The 15,671-nt window shown below is 38.4% G+C and overlaps 1 pseudogene across 1 annotated transcript in view; it reads right to left on the bottom strand.

Moving 5' to 3' along the window:
- Nucleotides 1–401: 401 nt before the first annotated feature.
- The window catches only part of LOC309389280 (acyl-CoA (8-3)-desaturase-like), a 176,086-nt pseudogene continuing 160,816 nt past the window's right edge, over nucleotides 402–15,671 (bottom strand). Inside the window, exon 13 of the transcript in view lies at nucleotides 402–444. The product of the transcript in view is annotated as an acyl-CoA (8-3)-desaturase-like (transcript). The remainder of the gene's footprint in view (nucleotides 445–15,671) is intronic.

The raw sequence follows: 15,671 nt of genomic DNA, 5'->3' as shown, positions 1-15,671 counted from the left end.
TTACATTGCAGTTGGGAGTATACCTTGGATGGTTCTTTGTGGAATAGATCATTTACATAATTTTGGCCTCTGCTTCTCTAGCCTGTCTGTCTGTCTATCGCAGTGATGGGTTTCAAAAATTTTTAGAACCTCTTCTGTAGGTGGGCCCTGTTTTGTGGGAGTGGCTTGCTAGCCATGTGATCAGGTGGGAGTGGCTTGCCAGATCAGGTGGGAGTGGCTTGGCAGTCATGTGACTGGGTGGGAGATGATGTCACTGAATTCTTTGCCCCAATGAATGATCTACAAAAAGAAAATATAAAAAAGGAAATTTATTATTTTATGCACTTATTACTTAAATAAGATTAAAATAAGTACACAAAACAATACAAGAGCTACTTACAGAAGGAAGATGATTGTCCTTGTCAGTCTTCTACATCACTGACCACACTTGCTCCAGTAAATGGCCTGCACGAAGAAGAGACACAGAAACAAACTCTTCAATTTGCATGCACTGCATTAGGATGAAACAAGCACACAAAACAATAAAACTGCGACTTACAGATGGAAGATGACTGTCCTTGCCAGTCTTCAATATCACTGACCACCTTACTTCAATGAATGGCCTGCACAAAGAAGAGACACACAAATTAACTCTTCAATTACATGCAGTACATTAGCATGAAACAAGCAGACAAAATAATAGAAAAGGAAGCTGACTGTCCTTTCGTGTGTCTTCAACATCACCAGCTGACCACCTTGCTGCAATGAATGGCTTGCATAAAGAGACACAGAAAGGAAAACTTTAATTGCATGCACTATCACATTAAGGATTGTCACTGCGTTAAATTGTTTGCTAGCTTGAACTGAATAGCTGAACTGAATAATTACTGAAAGAGTTACTGCGCAGGTCATAAGGTCTTATCTGACAATGATGTACTGCACCTGCTCTTCACACATTCCAGAGACTTCTTTTTCCTTTTGATCTTTGTCCGTCTGCCAGGAAGCTGGTAGACAAACTATTTTCTGCCAAAATGTAACAATTAGATAGATTTGTTTTATTTCTTTATTTCTTATTTTTGTATTAAAGCTTGTTTTTAATTAGAATATGTTTTCCGGGATTTTATTTCTTTTTTTCCGCACCTTAAAGATAATGCTGTTTGGAAACGCCGCGATCTAAGACCTCATTTAGTTCAGGGTGAAATCTTCCCCTGACAAGGATGAAACCAGCACATAAAGCAATAAAACAGCTACTTACTTAGGAAAGATGACTGTCCTAGAGGTCATATTCTGTTGCCTCTTCATCCTGTTAAATAATACTAACTACAAAAGAAATAAAACAATATTGGACTCAATTGTGGTTGTAAGCTGAGGACTACACTACAGATAACAGAAGGGACCTCTGTTTTCACCCAACAAAGTACAGTCTTTTCAGGAAGGAAGCAAACAGGAAAGATATAGCTTTTCATCTAAGAAGTTAGATCAAGAATGAATGTCATAGGTAGATTCACAGAGCAATATAGTTTTCTTTTTCTGAAATTTATTCCTTGGTTCAAAAAACAGGAATATATGAATTAGGTTCAGTACTTAGGACAGACCAAGTAGCTATTCAAGAGTTAGTGGTGTCATGGTTAGAAGCAATGGTAAAGCAAGATATGGATTTAAAACCAGTAATATTTTGTTGGGCATTTCAAAGGCAATACAATACATATTTAATTTTACACATGTTAACAGCTGCTGGAATTGTGTTTGCACAACAGTGGAAAAACAAAGATATGAAAATGAATAAATATTAGAATGTGCAGGAATGAATAAATTGACAATTAAAATCAAGAAGGCTTCGAATACTTTTTCACATGGGATTTGTTTTATCAATTGCTAACAGAAACAGAAATTAGAAATCTAAAAGTATGAAAGAAAACACCAATTACGTAAGGAAAGGTCACTAAAATGTATAAGGAAATATTATTAGTACTTGATCATTATTAATTAGTACTTGATCATTATTAAACACACACACACACACACACACACACACACACTATGACAGCACCAAGAAAACACCAAAAGAATAACAATTCCCCCCCCCAAAAAAAAGACTGCAGATGAAACCAGGTTTTTTTCTCTAACCCTAAGGACAGGAAAGACAAAGCCACTGGAATAAAAACCATCAAGGCATTGTGGGAAATGATAAAGGACAGTTCCAGGAAGCTCACAGAACCAGCAACCACCTCACAATTACCTAAACAACCAGGTATCACACAGAAACACACAAAATCTGGCAAAGCTGCCTTGCACCAACCTGGCCTGCCCATAGAAAAGAAGCCATTTTGAGACACATAAAACATGCACCAACCTGCACATTTAAAAGCAACATATTGCATCACAAATAAAACATTTGCAAAAAGCAATAACTTTCTTGCAATAAACATATTCACAAAACAATAAATAAAAAATTCCCTAAAATATTTTTTAAAAAGATATTCTATAATTAATTTTAAAAATCCTTAAAAACCATTTTAAAAAACCATTTAAAAACATACTTTATAAACAATAATTAAAAATACCATCCCCTCCCTTAAAGCCATTAAAAAAATTCTATAAATAATAAATAAAAATTCCCTAAAGATAATTTTAAAACAAGATATTCTATAAATAATAAAAAAATCCTTCAAAACCATTTAAAAATCATACTCTATAAACAATAATTAAAAATATCATTCCCTCCCTAAAAGCCATTAAAAAGAATTCTATAAACAATAAATAAAATATCTTTTAAAAAAACATTAAAAGCATAAAGAAAAAAAACGAGTCACTTACCAGCAGGCAGACTCAGCAGCTCTCCGATGCGATGGATGCAGGGAGCAGGCAGGCGACAAGGCAGCAGGTAATCTGGACTGGAGGGACACAGGGACAACCGAGTCAGCTAGGCCCACTGCCTGGCAGGCTTAGCCAGCCAGGCGAAGCTGGGGAATAGATGGGGGGCAGGGGGGGTTGCAAGAAAGGCCTCAACCGATAGACACATGGGCCTGTGGTCTAAGCAAGCTCGGGGATTGGATGGAACGAAGGTTTCAAAGGATCCCCGGACTCGCTCAGAGCGCAGAGCCACAGCAGGCTGCTCCAGCTGGCTTGCCACCACCGCTGCCCACCCCCCACATACTTTCAGCCACACGGTGTACGCAAGGCTGCAGCCTTGGCAAAAGAAGGCCTCCCTTCATAAAGGCCCAAGGCTTGCATACCGTAGCCCCCCACCGCCTCCCTAGCGAGGCTGGGAACTGGGTGGGGGGGGGGGTGGCAAGAAAGGCCTCAGCTGAGCACCAGGTGGTCCTACCATCTAGGCGAGCTCAGGGATTCGCTGGAATGAAGGCTGCAAGGAATCCCCGGACTCGCCCAGAGCACAGAGGTATGCCGCTCTAGCTGGCTTCCTGCAGCCTCCACACATACTGACGGCCATGCATCCTAGGCAAATTTGGGGACCTCCCGAACCTGCCTAGGGGGCTGCCGCACTACGCAAGCTCCTGCCTCCGATCCCATGTGGCCTGGTGGCCAGGCTTCCTAGGCAAGTTCGGAGATCTTGCAAAGGCCTTGCAAGGTCCCTGTACTTGCCTAAGACACCATCCATGTCACATAAGCTCCCCCCGCTGCCCCCCGCGCTTCCTGGCAGCCATGTGTCCCTGCCCTATAAGCGAGCCTGGGATCCTTGCAAGGCTGCAAAAGAGCACTGGACTCGCTTATAATGCAGGGTCGCAGCAGGCCGTTCCAGCTGGCTTGGTGCCGCAGCCCCCCGCCCGTGCTTAGTTGCAGCTTACTTATCTGAGGGAGGCAGCAATAGCAGCAGGGAAGGCAAGCGAGGATCCGATCAGCGATGATGTGAGAGCCAAACAGGAAAAAGGGTAAGTGGGCTGTCTGCGCCGCGGTTTAAATAGGGCTCTTAGAGGTGGGGCGATTGGTGAGCCAGCCAATCAGTGAGCAGCAGGCAGGGGGTGCGAGCGAGCGGCGATGGAACAGGCAGGGCAAGTGAGCGAATGGCTACCGGATGGGCGGGGGGTGTCACGATGTTAAAAAGTTTGCTAGGCCTGAACTGAATGAATTGACACTCAAGAGTTAAACTAAGAAAGAGTTATTGCGCAGGTCATAAAAGTTCTTATCTGAAAGTGATTTATTGCGCATGCGTTACACATTTCCAAAATTCCTTTCTTCTTTGTTCGGCTGCCAACTTGGCAACCGGAGCTTTCATTATCAAAATGTAACAATTTAGTTATTTCTGTTTCATTTACTTTTTATTAAAGTTTGTTTATTAATTAGAATACTTTTAAAGACTTTTATTTTTCTTAATATCTCAAAAGATATGCGGAAGGGAATCAGCCTCGGTCCATTGATCTCAGATTTCCCCAGGGCATTTTTCCCCTGACAGGGGGGGCAAGCGAGGGGGGGCAGGCAGGAGGGAGCATTCTGGTACTGTCCCACCAGACGAACGAGTTCTAAAAGGTACAGTAAATTTGATGAAGCCCTTCTGGCGTACTGGTGCGAACCGGGAACAACCAACCCCTGGTCTGTCATCTACGCATCTAGCTTACATTTGGAGGACATATAAGATGATATAGAACTAGCCATTGTGCATTTTTATTTAGGATTTACTGTTTAAAAAAGAGAGAAAGCCTGTCTTGTCTCTCATCATCTTTTATTCTCTCTTTCTGATAGGTCAGGTTATCTATGCAGAAATCACCTGTTATTAATGTCACAACAACTATTTTCTGTTTTCCTCATTAACTTACATCACTGTGATCCAGTTTCAGGTATCACCTTTAAATTGCCTAATTGGGGCCAGAGGCTTGTTCATATAATCTATTCATTTAAACTTATCCCTTAATTACATTGTTTAAACCAGAGTTTGAAATTGTAGTATTAAAGTCATAGAATGTATCCAACACAATTTCCAGTCCCATAATATTGGGTGCAGAGCCCGAAAGGAAAAGGGCATGAAGAAAGCATGAAAAAACATGATTTTATAAAATGGATCATTGGGTAGTTGGGTTTTTTTATGTGTACACTTGTGAAGATTGCTGTAACTAAGAAGAACCAATATGTTCTTCTCTACAATATAAAGTCTATCTACAAAATAAAAGACTTTAGCTCCAGGATGATGGGATTATCCTTCAGGGCAAAGCCATTCAGCCACAACAGGAAATTGCCCTTCATTGCATCACCCAGCAAGATTCAACCAAGCCTGGGACACAGAACAACCTCAACTATGACTGCATAGCCCTATGGGAATCTGACTGCAACCAATAGGATAAGATCAAATTCAAAGCCCAAGAGGGGGTATACATCTCTCTCTTCCATGTAGTCAGCTACCCAGAACGTCAAACCCTGTTCACCATTAAAGCATCCTTCCAAGCAATCTCCATGTTTCCAGTGTCTTTCTTCCCACTTGGAATTGAACCCAGATGAACATTTCTTCCAACAGTGGACAATGACTTCATTGTTTGTCCCCCCAGCTTTTCTCCATGAGAAGAGAAAGGGCATCACTGTGCAATTGTGATTTTCCCAGAAACTGCAATATGGGAGTGATTTCTAGCTGCCAGCATAGACATTCCATTTGTACTACCTGCTCTTTCTAAGACCATGTCTCCATGTAGATAAGGGCATGAAATATTTAAGAAAACAACAACATGATCTGGCCCTGTGTTTCAGAAGTAAGGACCCAACATTTGTGAATAAGATTATCCAAAGAAAAGAAATTTCCCCTTTAAATAGAAACTATCTCACCTGGGCAGAGAACCAATCTAAATTCTGATCATAGTCAATATTCATTGGAATATGGTTCATCTGTGAGATCCAGATAAACCATCCAGATTCTAAGATCCTGTCTAGACATAAAAACAATAATAGTGATTCAAACAAAGTCTTTAAATGGTTTACTCACTAGTAAAGCTATTTTGCTTTTCTCAGTCCAAAACATGACATAATTACTATTGGCACATCATTGCACTGACTATACACAAACATAATTTTTATAGGTAAAATTAGGGAGTTAAAGCTATGGTACTTTGTAACAATCTTATACAATCTGTCACACTTTGAGCCCTCATACCTAGTTAGAAGTTTCAGGTATTCTAAAACTCACATTCTTCAGAGTTCTCAATTAAGCAAGTAGTATTATCAGTTACACAAGTTGATGAACTGCCCACATTTGGATTACCTATTGGGCAAGAAAGTTGGATAAAAGTGCTTAAGTTCAGTTTAGTTTCTAAAGAAGGAGGAAGGTGCTTAAGAGTTGTCTGTATTTGCCTTCACAGCTCCTTTTCCATAATCACTTCCCATCTTTTCCATTCTCAATATACTTTAAAACCAGCCTGATTTATCCAGCTTTTAAACATCAGCCTCTGTTCTCAGATGAAATTATTTGGCAATTAGTGAAGAACATTTGAGAAGGATAATTGGTGGCTGTAGAGGTATTGGTAACCAGTACTTTGATAATTGGTGATGACCAAACAATAGCAAGTTTGATCAAGGTCATTGTGGTGAACTATGCTCTTTTCAATAGCTTGGTTGTTTTTAGTTTGAGGTGAGCTTGAGGAAGGATGACATCGTTTTTAAAGTTAAAAAGTCTAAACAATGTAGTCATAGCTACCGATATTACTTGTTGCCCTTTTGTGCTATGTGCCTTGTGGAAGATATTTTATTGCATCTCTCAAATCTATGGTAAGTAGCTACATCCGTAGCAAATAAAAGCCTTGAAATTATAATGGGATACTCTCATGTAGAAACCATTGTATGATATGAAAAGATCGGTAATAGTGTATACTAATTTTAACATTTTTGTTTTACATCCCCATATTATTAAGTAACAAGAAATGGAGACCTCATTGTTCAGGCTGGTAAACAAAGCTAGCTATGTATGGATTTAAGATCTCTTTTTGACTTCACAGTGTTTAAAAGCATTAGTTGAGTCATAGAAGCAGGGTAGAGTTTTACATTATTATTATTACCTGGTTATCCAGAAGTAAGCCATAAAGCTCTTAGATCCCATTAAAGGAACATAATGAGGCAGACCCGGAAGTTATAGAAAAGAGTGGCAAACAGCTCCTGTCAAAGAACAGAATGTTAAATAAGCACAATGGTAACAATGTGTGTATCATTATTGTGAGTTCCTTTTTCAATTTCAGATTAATTAACTACAGTGTGGCAAACTAAAGACTATAATACTATAACATGCGGAGTAATAGGCAGTCTGCAGTGTAGTGCTGAAGGACTTTCAGGGTCTCTTCATTTGTGTCTCTAGTAAAACTCCCACAATGATAAAAAAAGAGTGAGAGTGGAGCATACTAGCATCAGTTGGGCAGAAACCTTGCTCTACATCAAAATGGAAAGAATTTCTCTAGGGCAGAAATGGAATTCTTGAAGCTGCTAAAGGTTTCAATGTCTTTTGCAGTGTCTGAGAATTGCAATGGGTAGTGACATGACTCAACCTGAGTAATGGGGTGTGTGTGCTTACCCATGGGAAGGAATGAAGTTTTTTACCCACAATATGTCTAATTAGAGCATTGCTCTTATTATTATTATTAAAACGTATCTGTACTCCCCATATCAGTGCCCAGATAATCTCTCCCCCATCCCTCTGCAAATGCACCCCAATATCCATGGCAGCTAGGAATGCAATCTCCGGGCAATCTCTTCCTCTGCTTCTCATCCCTTTCTGTTTCACTGTTGCCACTGTCTCTGCCTGGAGGAGCGTATGCTTGTTTTCTTTTTTTTTTCACAATTTTTTTTTCAAAACAAACAACACATAAAAATCTTCCTTCTTTGCATACTGTGGAAAGTGTATCAGTTGGTTACAAAAGGCTTTCGTGCATCTCTTCCACTGTCATCAAGTATAGTTCATATTAACTCTAGTATCTTAACTCAGATGTTTATACATATTACCATCATCATAACTCCACTTTTATTTGACTATGATTATTTAAACATCCTTCATCATAAAATATACCAAAATTTAGTACATAACCACATACCGGCATTTCAATTACTGTTTCCAAAATTCTCCATTAACACTGAATCCTTATATCCTATTCTAGCTAAACATCCATAATATTTAATAACAAAGTTTTCTAATCCTCCTTTCCAAATCACCGTTTATAATTTGCTTCCAGTTTCCTTATATAATACCCATACATGTATATAGATTATTATCATTATCATTCTTTATTTGACTATATCCTATATCATAACATTTCCCCCCTAATAATCAAAACTTAACTGTCTAATTTAGTTCTTTTTTATTGTTATTATTATTATTAACCTTTATATATAATCCAAAAGAGTTTCTAGCCTTCCCTTCATGGGTATCATTCAGTATTCATATCCAATCATTGGTTATCATAACACTACACCAGTGACGTGCAGTCAGGTGAGGCAAGTGAGGCACAGCCTCACCACTCTCATCAAAAAAAAAAAGGAAAAGGAAAAAGCTGAGCTAGTTTTTTTAGAACAATAAAAATTCCTCACCAGCTGGAAACACTTTCTCTTTCCACATCGTTCCATTTTGGAGCCGCCCCGACTTTGTCAGCCATGGCTGGATTTTTTGTCACCGGCTTGAAAATCTTCTATTGCTTCTTTCGGGGATTTTGCGATATCCCTGAGATCAGCAAGATGTAATCTTCCTGTTCACCATCTCTTCGGGATGGTTTAGGTCCATTTGGACCACCCAGTGGCAAAAGTGTCGACTGCGATCCCAGAGCACTGAGACCGCATGTTGTTTCGTTGCGACTTTGGCCCCTCCTCCCTCCGTATGCTTGTTTTCAGGTTGGCTTGGAAAAGATTCCCAGTCTAGCAGATAACTTCACTAATGCCTGATGTAACCCAGTAGAATAGGCTCATTGTTAACATCAAGGTAGAGACTCTGGTCAGCTCTTTGCAGCTGTGACAAGCATTCCTTGGCTTTGATTGTAATATTTGCCTATTGCTCACCCTTCTCTTCCCAAACAAGGTACATTTTCTGTTCAATGGTGCTGACAAGAGGGAAGGCCAATGAAATCATGAATGGCAGGGAATGTTCCCATGATGTTGTGGGGGATTAAGGAAAGAAAGCAACTTGCATTTTGTAATGCATCTCCTGTGGCTCATTAGAACGAAAGAGGATTCAGGACCTTTATGTGTTGCAGTTGACCATACACCAATCCCCTAAAATAAAGAGGTGCTATGACTTACCAACCATTTTTTTCTTTGAAATAAATAGTGATAGCAAACCACTTGGATACCAATTGTAAATATCAATGGGGCAAAGACTAATATAAAAATGCAAAAGGAGAATACAAAAATGAGTGTGTGATTAAAATAAAGATAGAATATATCCTAGAGGAAACAAACATCTGTCTCTGAATCCCATTTTGCATTAAACTAACAGCCTTATTCCCTGACCTATTGCCCAGGGGTGAAATCCAGCAGGTTCTGACAATGGAAATTTTGAGTAGTTCGGAGAACCGGTAGCAGAAATTTTGAGTTATTTAAAGAACCAGTAGTGGAAATTTTGAGTAGTTCGGAGAACCAGCAAATGTCTCCTCTGGCAGGCCCCAGAGTGTGGTGGGAATGGAGATTTTGCGTATCCTTCCCCTGCCATGCCCACCAAACCACACCCACCAAGCCACGCCCCCAGAACCGGTAGTAAAGAAAATTGAATTTCACCACTGCTATTGCCCCAATGCTCATCAGGGTATTTCTATAAGGATTGAGTCAGATGTAAAGGGAATAAGTATTGGCCTTGAAAGCCAGGAGAAAGAGTTGCTATCAATTCAATGAGCCCTTTCAAAGAAAGTAATTTGAGTAAATGCCTCATGCAGCTCCCTGCTTCACATAAAGGGAGGAAACACATTCATATTTCCAAGAGCCTGTTACTCTAGGTCAGGGGTGTCAAACTTGTGGCATCATGTTGTCAGCATGTAATGTATCACGACTTCCCCCCTTTGCTAAAATGGGGTAGGTGTGGTCAGTGTGACACACCTGCTCTAGGTATTCCAATAAAGTAATCCCGACATGTAGGGCATTGGTTTCTTAGTCTGTAGTCAGTTCTGCTTTATAGTGCTGATACAATACTTCTACCGTCATCAATACAATACAATACAATACAACACAACACAATACAATACAATACAATACAATACAATACAATACAATATAATAGCAGAGTTGGAAGGGACCTTGGAGGTCTTCTAGTCCAACCCCCTGCTTAGGCAGGAAACCCTATACCGTTTCAGAAAAATGGCTATCCAACATCATCTTTTTTTTGAAAAACTTTTTTTATTTATTTTTAATTCTCAAAACAAACATAAAAATCCTCCTTCTTTACATACTGTAGAAAGTGTATCAGTTGGCTACAAAAGGTTTTTGTGCATCTCTTCTACCATCATCAAGTATAATTCATATTAACTCTAGTATCTTAACTCAAATGTTTATACATATTACCATCATCATACCTCCACTTTTATTAGACTATAATTATTTAAACGTCCTTCATCATAAAATATAAAATATAGCAAAATTTAGTACATAACCACATACTGGCATTTCATTTACTTATTTATAAAATCCTCCATTAACATTAAATCCTTATATCGCCCCGAGTCCCTGGGGGGAGAGGGGGCGACTAAGAAGTCAAATTAAATAAATAAAATAAATAAATAAAAATATCCTATTCTAGCTAAACATCCATAATATTTAATAACAAAGCTTTCTAATCCTCCTTTCCAAATCACTGTTTACAATTTACATCCAGTTCCCTTATATTATACCCATATATATAGATTATTATCATTATCCTTTCTTTATTTGGCTATATCCTATATCATAACATTTCCCCCCCTAATAATCAAAACTTAACTGTGTCTAATTTATTTTTTATTTTTTTATTGTTATTATTATTATTGACCTTTATATATAATCCAAAAGGATTTCTAGTCTTCCCTTCACGGATATCATTCAATATTCATATCCAATTATTGCTTATCATAACCCTACACTTTGTATACAGTATTATCATTATCAATTTTTATTTAACTATATCAATTATCACTAAATTTCACTAGGTTTAGCTAGTAATTTTAAATTATACTCTTCCATCTATCAACCTGTATCTTTCCAATAACAAAACAATCTTATGTCTTCTGCCATTTGTGGTATCAATCTTCTGAGCTTCTTCTTGATCAGCTTTGTATGGACTACTCCTAGCAACTCCTTGCTTGTAAGATCTCTCATATAATCCTGATGCCCTCTTTCTGTTTCTTTATTCTGCTTATCTTTAATTGTCATCAGTGTTATCCATATTTTTGCTGATAAAGTTTCATAGTCCATAAATTCTTTACTTTTTTCTTCTTCTATATCTTGCCCTTTGAAATAGATTTCCTCTTCATTTATTTCCTCCTTCAATATTCCATTCTTTGCAATTACAAAAATAAACCAAATATCAGCAAGTTTAATTGCTTTATATTCATTCTCCACTTCAATTCTTATATATTGCTTTATAATCATTCTCCACTTCAATTCTTTGGATTTTAATCCCCTCATTTTGTATTTGGTGAACATCGTCAAATTTTTCATCACATTTTTCTGTTAGCTGTTCCAAATATTCCAGTTTTTGTTCAATTCTCTCATTTATATGTTAGTTTTAGTAATTCTGAAAATATTGTCTGCAAGCTTACAATCTCTATATTTTCTTGACATTCTGCCATCTTAAACAAAAGTGCTCTTGCTTGGAAGATTTTTTAAAGTTAAAACATGGATTCACAACAGCCGTTTTCCCTCTCTTCTCATGTCTCACCTAGTCCTTCTTTTCATTAAACTAGACATACCCAGTTCCTTCAACCGTTCTTCATATGTTTTAGTCTCCAGTCCCCTAATCATCTTTGTTGCTCTTCTCTGCACTCTTTCTAGAGTCTCCACATCTTTTTTACATCGTGGCGACCAAAACTGAATGCAATATTCCAAGTGTGGCTTTACCAAGGCATTATAAAGTGGCATTAACACTTCACATGATCTTGATTCTATCCCTCTGTTTATGCAGCCTAGAACTGTGTTGGTTTTTTTGGCAGCTGCTGCACACTGCTGGCTCAAATTTAAATGGTTGTCCACTAGGACTCCAAGATCCATTTCACAATTACTACTGTTGAGCAAGGTACCAACTATACTGTACCTGTGCATTTCGTTTTTGTTGCCTCAATGTAGAACCTTACTCTTTTCACCATTGAATTTCATTTTGTTAGATAGTGCCCAATGTTCAAGTTTCCTTCTGTCAAGATCCTTCTGTATCTTAAGCCTATCTTCTGGAGTTTTGGCTGCCAGCTTGGTGTCATCTGCAAATTTGATGAGTTCCCCATTTATTCCCTCATCCAAATCATTGATGAAGATGTTGAAGAGTACTGGGACTAAAACAGAGCCTTGGGGTACGCCACTGCATGCTTCCCTCCATGTAGATGTAGTTCAATTGAGGACTACACGTTGAGTGTGGTTGGTCAGCCAGTTACGAATCCATCTGGTGGTGATGCTGTCTAACCCACATTCTTCTACTTTATCTAGTAGTAGGTTATGGTCTACCTTATCAAATGCCTTACTGAAGTCTAAGTAAACTATATCGACGGCATTCCTCTGGTCCACTAATTTTGTCACTTTATTAAAGAATGCAATAAGATTAGTCTGGCATGATCTATTTTTGACAAACCCATGTTGGCTTTTGGTTATTACTTTGTTCACTTCTAGGTGTTTGCTGATTCGTTGCTTGATTATCTTTTCCAGAATCTTTCCTGATATTGAGGTCAGGCTGATAGGTCTGTGGTTTCCTGGATCTGTTTTTTTTCCTTTTTTGAAGATGGGAACCACATCGGCTTTTTTCCAGTCCTCTGGCAGTTCCCCGGTGCTCCAGGATTTCTGAAAGATAAAGTTCAGTGGTTCTGAGATCTCGTCTGCCAATTCCTTCAGAACCCTGGGGTCTAATCCACCCGGTCCTGATGATTTGAACTCGTCTAGGGTAGACAGGTGCTTAGCATTTTCTTCCCTTTTTCAACTTGTGTTCCTAATCTGATTTTTGTGGTGCTGTTTTTGATAGGTTGGACTGTTTTTTTCCATTTGTGTAAAGATAGATACAAAACATGAGTTAAATAGTTCTGCTTTCTCCCGGTTGCTTGTCACCTTCTTGCCACTTTCTCCCAGCAATGGACCAATTGTTTCCTTGATTTTTTTCTTGTTTTTAACATGTTGGAAGAAGCTTTGCATAATGTTGAATTCCAATATTTCATGATCACTTGTCCCCAAGGTTCCTGTAGCTTCAACACCTTCTATCATTTCCTTTCTGTTAGTGAGAATTAAGTCCAATATGACTGATCCCCTTCTTCCCTTCTCTACTTTCTGGGAAACAAATTGTCTGTTAGGTTTGTTAGGAACCTGTTGGATCTTCCACTTGGTGCAGAATTTGTTTCCCAGGTGATGTCAGGGTAGTTAAAGTCCCCCATTACTATTGTGGTGTGCTTACTACATACCTTAGTTAGCTGACTAGCAAAAAGTTCATCTACTTCCTCTGCTTGGTTGGGTGGCCTGTAGTATAGACCCATGGCAATGTCATTTCCCTCCCCCCTTTAATATTGACCCAAATGCATTCAATATAGTTTTCATCATTGTTGTACTCTATTTATGTAGAGATGTAGTTATTTCTTATATATATAGTGCAACTCCACCTCTTCTTTTATTTGGTCTATTTCTTTTAAATAATTTAAATCCTTCTAGCTGTATATTCCATTTGTGGGTTTCATTCCACCAAGTTTCTATAATGGCAACAATATCATATCTGCCCTCATTTATTTGAATTTCTAATTCACCCTGTTTATTCCTCATACTCTGTGCATTGGTGTATAGACATTTGAGTCCATTTTAATTGACCCTGTGTTTACTGTCTACATAACCTGTGTTATGCCTGACTGCCCCTATTTTCTTGCCATTTGTGTGATTCGTGCACATGGTATGGCACTCACTATAAAATTTTGATTTTGCTTGACAGCAGGACTGATAGTCTTACCTGCACAAACGTGTATGTTCCATGCACTGATAAACTTATGAATTTTAGATTGGACAGAAATGTTCTGTATCAATTAATTCACTGTCCCCACTGTTCAGTTTAAATGTTTATCCAGAAAATCTGTGACTTTAATGCCAAGTAACTCAGTTCCTTTCTTGGATGGGTGCAAACCATCTCTTTTGTACAGTTTTTCATTGGACCAGCTGCAGATATCATGACTAATAAAACCAAAGCCTTTCCTTTTACATCACTCCTTTAGCCACACTTTAAACTCTGCTACATGCTAGCCCTCCCTTTTTGTTCCTTATATACTAGTAAAACCTCTGAAGAGATAAGCCTACAACCTATACTACTAAGTCCATACCCCAAACTCTGGAAATCATTCTGCACAGAAAGTACATCTTTTTGGGATAGATTATTTGTGCCAAGATGTATAATAGCATCAACATCACAGTCCTTACTTGCATTCTTGACTATCTTAAGAATATGCCTCTTGTCTCTGCTGGCAGTAGCACCTGGCAGACACCTGACCTCTTTCATAACCTCTATATCCTTTCCTAAATTTACATCCCTTATGATTGAATCACCAACTAGAAGGTGAATTCTCTTTTTGGATACCTTGCTCTTCTTGTGCGACTGATGTGTGATACCTGGTTCACACTTTTGTCTTTCTGAAGTAAGTTCTTCATTTTGGACCACGATCCCCTGCTTATTTGAGTCATCGTTATCGCAACTACCTTGACCTATCACTTTAGTGTCCCCATTAAGGTCAACAAGGGCGCTATATTTGTTATGCTGAGACACAGCAAAAGCTTTGTGTTTATGGTTCACAGCTCTCAACCTGCCAGATCCCATGGTTGTCCAGACAGCTCTTCTCCTGCAAGATCTTTGTGGTAGAGGGGGCTGATAGTGTGGCATCGCCATAGAGTGGAATGGCTGACGTAGACACCTAGTTTCTGCTTGGAGAACACAGATTAGAGATTCTAGATAGGTAATCTGTCTATGTAGACTAGTAATTTGTTTACAAAGGGGACAGTATCCAAATTTGAAAAGAGTACTGTGAAAGACAGGTGCAAAACAGCTATTACATTGAACTAAGCGGGTCATTTTGAAATAAAATAAAATCACTGTCCTTTATAATTTCCCACAATGCCTTGATGGTTTTTATTTCAATGGCTTTGTCTTTCCTGTCCTTAGGGTTAGGGAAAAAAACTGGTTTCATTTGCAGTCTTTGGGGGGGGGATTCTTATTTTTTGGTTTTTTCCTGGCACTGTCATAGTTTGTGTGGGTGTGGGTGTGTAATGTCCCGCAGTTATATATGCATTAATAATTATCTAGTAATACTTCCTTATACATTTTAGGGACCTTTCCTTACATAATTGGTGTTTTCTTTCATACTTTTGGATTTCTAATTTCTGTTTCCGTTAGTTAGCAATTCTAAAACAAATCCCACATGAAAAAGTATTTCCTTTGAAAATGATTGCCCAAAGGATTTAAAAAAAAAAGATAAATTAGTCCTTTAAGCAAAGAATAAAGCAGCGGAATTTATCTTTATTGGACTGCCTTGGAAAGTTTTTATTTCTTTTTCTTCTTGTTAACGATGTTTTGTGGATTGAAGTGACTGTAACGCTTTTTGTTT

Source organism: Natrix helvetica (assembly GCF_964273705.1).
Source record: "Natrix helvetica genome assembly, chromosome: 1".
NCBI lineage: Eukaryota > Metazoa > Chordata > Lepidosauria > Squamata > Natricidae > Natrix > Natrix helvetica.
This window is presented reverse-complemented; position numbering and strand designations above follow the sequence as displayed.